Genomic DNA, 6,297 nt, shown 5'->3' with positions numbered 1-6,297 from the left:
TGCAGCCCGTTGCCTCTTACAGCTTGCAATCGATATTGATTCATGTACAGGCTCGTGTCCGATCACTCTCTCTCTCTTTTTTTTCTTCACTTCCTCCGACAAATCCCTTTTTGATTTTCTTTGCTGGCTCTGCCATGGTGTTGGTTTTGAGACTTGCATCTGATATTAGACTGTTTCGTCTTATAGTTAGCTGTTGGCTAACTCCACCCAGACCCATATGTGAAGTATGCCGTAAAGCAGGTCGCACTCTTCAGTGGATGGGCGAGGCTGTGTGTACCGACCCGAACACGAAACTTACAGAGTGTGGTTCTAGCGGCTAGGAGCCTGCTTAGGTAGCAGTGGCAGTAGAATTTGTCTGGTTAAGAGGTGTTCTACCACTGAAATAATTTTAGAGATATTAAATTAAGGTCGAAACACTACATTGTGTTGCTTTAACCTGCAGTTACAAATGCATAAATAATGTTTTGTTTCAAGCATAAAACGCTGAATATTAATATTTAAAGTTATTTAAAACATGAAAAGATAGCCTACCTGAAGTGTGAAATTAAATCAACCAGTAGGCTGGGTTGCAGCAAGTCACTATTAATGAGTGAGTCATTAAGATTCAACCGATTCATTCAGATGGCTGATTCATTCACGAATTAAGCATTTGGCTGTTTTAAAAGTGGGGTAAGTGATTTCTGGTAGCCAATGTTGATATTTCAAATCACCAAAACAAACACGCCCCTACCCCAAAAGGGTCTCTCCCCTATTTTGATGGCTCCGCCCCACACATACGTATGCAACCCAGGCAACATTTAGTTCTGTGAAACAAAGCAAAATCAATGTTACACCGTGTCTACACCGGGCGCTACAAAATACTATAGAACTCATTATAATCAGCATGCTGTGTAGATTAGATGTGGCGCAGCACAACACGACAAATCCCTGACAGAAAACTGCTGCTTTGTTCTATTTATGATGTAGCCTATTGACAAATTTCTAATGATTTTCAGAGGTCGCTTTAACGTGTCCAGTGTAGAGAGACTTTAGCTGTTGTAGTAGACTTTAGCGCGACTAGTCACAGTGTTACTCACCTTTCGAGAAGAAACAAAGAAACCTTGGCGTCTGATCGCAGGTCTTCTGCTCTTTGAGTTCTCTCCAGCGCTGAAAAGCTGATCCGATATCTACACGGGTCTAACTTCTTGCCTTATTTTAAGCCTTCTTTTGTTCCACAGATGTATCCTCTTTTGTTTTTTTATCCGCCATCCTCCAAGTGTCGCTTGGCTCTAGTGACTGATACCAAGGCTGCGATGTGCCGCGATGTGTCACACACTGTGCCGATGCTTGTAACAAAATGACAATACCACGTAACTGATGATGTTTGAAGCTTCGAACATCATGCAGTATTGGAAGGTTGGGACAGCTGGTTTGAAAATTTCTGCGCTTCGCATTACTTGTGTTTTACTTTACATTGACTTGGTTGTGTGTGTGTGTGTGTGTACACTTATTTAGGATTCAGTAGAATTGTTTAGAATAACCTCAACACCAGACAGAAACTTTATGCATGTCGCACCTTATATTGCAATTTTCTCATGTTCTAAAGCTGAGGTCTCAGAGACCCCGAACAGCACCCAAAATATTTTTGCTACTACTCACGTCAGTTATTAATTACAATCACACACTTGTATATTTTAAATTATTGATCAATATGTGAATCCGTTGACCGGACTACGCATGACACGAGTTGGCACTGATTAAAAACTTTTTCAAACCATCCTCTGCTCCGCAATGTTTCGTTAGATTTGGTGGAGAAACCAAGTCTGACCATCAGATGTCGCTTATGCATACTGTGTTAAAAGCCGAAAAGAATACACCTCTGTTTATCAATTTGCACTGGCTACCAATAGCTGCTCACATAAAATTCAAGGCATTGATGTTTCCATACAAAACCACCACTGGCTCTGCACCCCTTTACCTAAATTCATTACTTAAGACTTATGTGCCCTCTAGAAGCTTGCGTTCTGCAAGTGAACATCACTTGATTGTGCCATCCCAAAGTCACTTTTACGGACTTTTAAATTAAATGTTCCCTCCTGGTGGAATGACCTTCCCAACTCAATCCGAGCAGCAGAGTCCTTAGCCACCTTCAAGAATCGGCTTAAAACACATCTCTTCCATCTTTATTTGACCCTCTAACTTTTTCACTCACTATTCTAATTCTATTTGAAAAAAAAAAAAATATCTAACTACCTTTCTAATCTTTTTGTATTCTATCTATTTTCTTTTCATTTATTATACAATTATAAAAAAAGACCTCTAACACTAGCTTGCTCTATTCTTTTTCTATTCTATCTGTTTTCTTTATAACACGTATACTGTGTTTAGGCTAACTGAGACTTGTTATAGCACTTATATATCATTGCTCTTTTGTTGTTTTTGATTGCTTCCATTGTCCTCATTTGTAAGTCGCTTTGGATAAAAGTGTCTGCTAAATGACTAAATGTAATGTAATGTAATGTTAAAGCTTTGAGTAATGAACCGTTTTTCGGCACAATTTCATAAAAGCCTCAAACGCTTCAGAATATTAATATTTGCTATGCTGATATCTGGGAAAAAACGGCTTGGTAAAAATATGCATGGTTAAAACTGTGTGTGCTATAGATTAATGAAATCATATACATAGAGAGGCATTTTTGCCACCTTATCTTGAATTTTAGGGGCCTTGACTTCAGTGGAAAATGAAATCATTTGGTTGTGCGAGGTCAGGGTATATTCTGGTTAACTGTTTATCAATCACGTTTCGCAATTGGCAAAGCTGACTGTGGTGCACGCCACTACCAACCATAGACTGTATAAAAACTGTAGTACATGCCACTACCAACACACGATGGGTAACTCGCAACGCACAATGTTCCTTCTTGTTTTCCCAGCACCATACCATAGAAAGTACGAGGTTTGAGAAATAGAAGGTGGGGCAACAGTTAAAACATTTAAAAGTTAAAGTTCATGCAAACAGATATTAATAGACAAGTTTCAGTCAAATATTCATTGTTTAGCAAAACCCAGGCCTATATTGTTATTGTTCATAACTATGTGATCCCTAAAAAAATTGTGTTCTTTAGCCCCGGAATGAATACGGGAAGTGACCGCATATTGGATACAATTTTATAATGTTCCAAATATAATTGTTTGCACTCTACATTAACACTGGGTTTTGTTATAGGCCTAAACCTTAAATATTTGACTGAAACTTGTCTATTAATATCTGTTTGAATGAACTTTAACTTTGTAATGTTTTAACTGTTGCCCCGCCTTCTACTTCTCAAACCTTGTACTTTCTAGTTTCTATGGTATCGTGCTGGGAAAACAGGAAGGAACATTGTGCTTTGCGAGTTACCCATCGCGTGTTGGTAGTGGCGTGCACCACAGTCTGCTTTGCCGATTGTGAAACATGATTGGTAAACAGTTTGCCAGAATATACCCTGACTGTGCGAGCACTTGTTTGCACATGTACAAGCAGGTTTTTTTTAGGAATCTAACTTGCAAGCACCAGAGTAGACCCCTGATTCGTCAAACCTGCTTGAAAAGGGGTCATGAATAGAGAAATCAAGATTTACTTGAGCTTTTGATATATAAGAGGTCCATCGTACTAAAAGAATATCCTGTAAGTTTTAGAACTGAAAACGTCCTTGTTACTAAAATAAAAGCTTTTATTGATAAGAAAACCCAGCTAACGCCAGATCCTGGAATGTGCCTACCTATAATAGACAGGTTAAACACCACCTCCACAGAAGAATATCAATGCCTAATTCTGTAGCCCGCCCACTGATTTGTGCATGACATAGTAAGGAAATAACATAAGTGGCGCTAAACTGGATCGAGCAACCAAGCAAAATATCGTACAGTGCCTCGTTGTGGAAGAACATCGCAAAATATCGTACAGTGCCTGTGGTTGCGTGGTTGAACTTTATTTTTGAATGAAGTTTCATCTCACGTGAGTAAACATTGAGCATTTGTTCACACAGGTGGATGCTGGTTTTGCAGACAGACTGAGATTAAAAAGCAATGCTGTGCTGTATATATTGGATCTGACAGCAGTGGCACAGGACACTTATATGAGTAAAAAATATTTGTACTATGTCACTATTGCTTTGTTAGAGATCACTTGATATGTCCTGATTATGTGTAGCTGTCTAACCAAAGTCACAGAAGGCTCCAACTATGAAGGACGTAGCTTGTCATACAGACACACAGAAAGTTAGTTTACTATGCAAAACTATTATCCAATCATAGCAGTGGGCGTTTACTTCCAAGTCTGCAATGCTGGGGCGCGTTTACCAAAACCATAGTTGCTAACTAAGTTAGCAACTTTGTTGGTTGCAATGCAATTTCCCATTGCCAACCAACTAAGTTGCTAACAGGTTAGCAACTATGGTTTTTGGAAACACACCCCAGCACGGCCATAAAAACCATGTGTTCTCGAGCTGGCCTCAAAATCAGGGCAGAAAATAGTCTATTATGTATTGATTTGGATGTTTTTGTATGTAAAAACCATGCAAACGTCATAAGTGGACCTCAGACAACAGTATAAAATAATAATATTAATAATAAAAAAAAAAGCCAGTTCATGAAGTGCTTGCAGTCTTTGTTCCCTGAGTCCCGTCTTTCATTGTAAGTAACGAATATGCTTCTGGAAAATGTATCGGAGTAAGAGTGAAAGTTGACAGAAAAATAAAAATTGATTTAAAATTTGTTAATTAATCTATTAACTATTTAAAATATTATGAGATTTGTTCCAGAAATACATGGATCCATTTGAAAAATACTGTTACCCCCATAAAACCCCATCGCTCACTAGCAATGCAAACAAAACACCATAGTGGGGCATGTTAAAACGATACTCTTATCTTGATAGCAGGTGATCATTTCAGACTGGGGCGGTCTCCACTGACTGATGCATTGTGGGGTGAATGGTGATTCTTGTAAGCGACACAGTTCCACCTCTAAGGTTTTATTCTTCTGGTTGGGCTGAATTTTGCATCCCCACCCTGTTACTTTGCGATAGACAGATTTCTGTTTTATACTGTCTCTTATTTTCTATATAGGCCACACCAAACCATTCAGCTTTTATTGAAGACAAAAGACTCCTTGTGAGCTCTGAGTGAACAATGATGTTAGGGAACATGAAACCTTCAGAAGAGTAGTTTAACACCCAACAAAACCCCTCCACCGTGATATAAAGGTATCTAAATATCTTATCACTGGCAATTTTTCCATGAAGTCATCTTAATCGTTTATTTCAGGACGTTTAAAAAAAAATGAAAGAATGCACTTAACAGACTATTAATGTTATAAATATCCTAAAGAATTATTGTTCAGTTATGACTAAGTCACTCAAGAACTGAATTTACTGGACAGCAAAAAATACAACAGTGACAAAATAAACAGGCAGGACTGTGATGTTCATCAGCAATGGAAGTTAATGATAAATTCTTGAGATTTTAGATCTGTCTTTAGACAGCTGCGTGGCACTGAAATCAATTACAAACAGAGAGCGCTGCTGTTTGGCCACATGCACACTTGTGCCACACATATTCTTCTGGGCATGAGGAAAATTAATAAACAAATCCAGCTTCTGGGATCACATAACAGGTGTGTAAGATGTCTGTGTCTTTTAAAGTGCCAAGCCTGGGGTCTGATGGAGAGAAAAAAGAATATCAATCAGACCCCTCCTGTCCAGCAGGAGGCAGTGTTGCCAGAGAAATGATGCAGGTGCAGACAGGGAATAACAAGACAAGCCACACTGAGATTAAAAAGACAAAAAGGCATAGCCTAAAGGCACCCAAAGTCAGAGTTTATGACGGGGCGTGACACACACAAAGCAACACTGTGATTAATAAGTATATTTGTAATAGCTTAAAGTTCAATAAGTATAGCTTCTGGCTAAGTAATACATGTTTATGACAGAGTGTCTGAGACTCAGATTAATGTCCAAGCTTCCATTACACACAATACACCTTAACGGAGTGCAGACAGGTACGAACACACAGACGAAGAGCTCCCAGAGAGAGATGCACGATAGATTCTAACTTTGACACAATTATCTGATCCCATGTTGCACATGGTGTTCATTTAGAGATGACACATAAACAGAGGAAAAAATGTGTTTTTTTGGGATGGACAATACAACAGAAAATGTATTTCTGAAAACCTTTAGAATTGTTTCAAGCTCATGTTCTGTGTTCCCCATACAGGGATGTTTTATATTCATATAAATTGCACAGAATGAGCCGATATGGACTCTGATTGGTCACC

The sequence above is a fragment of the Cyprinus carpio genome, chromosome A13, assembly GCF_018340385.1.
Source record: "Cyprinus carpio isolate SPL01 chromosome A13, ASM1834038v1, whole genome shotgun sequence".
NCBI classification, from domain to species: domain Eukaryota; kingdom Metazoa; phylum Chordata; class Actinopteri; order Cypriniformes; family Cyprinidae; genus Cyprinus; species Cyprinus carpio.
Note: the sequence above shows the minus strand (reverse complement) of the source record.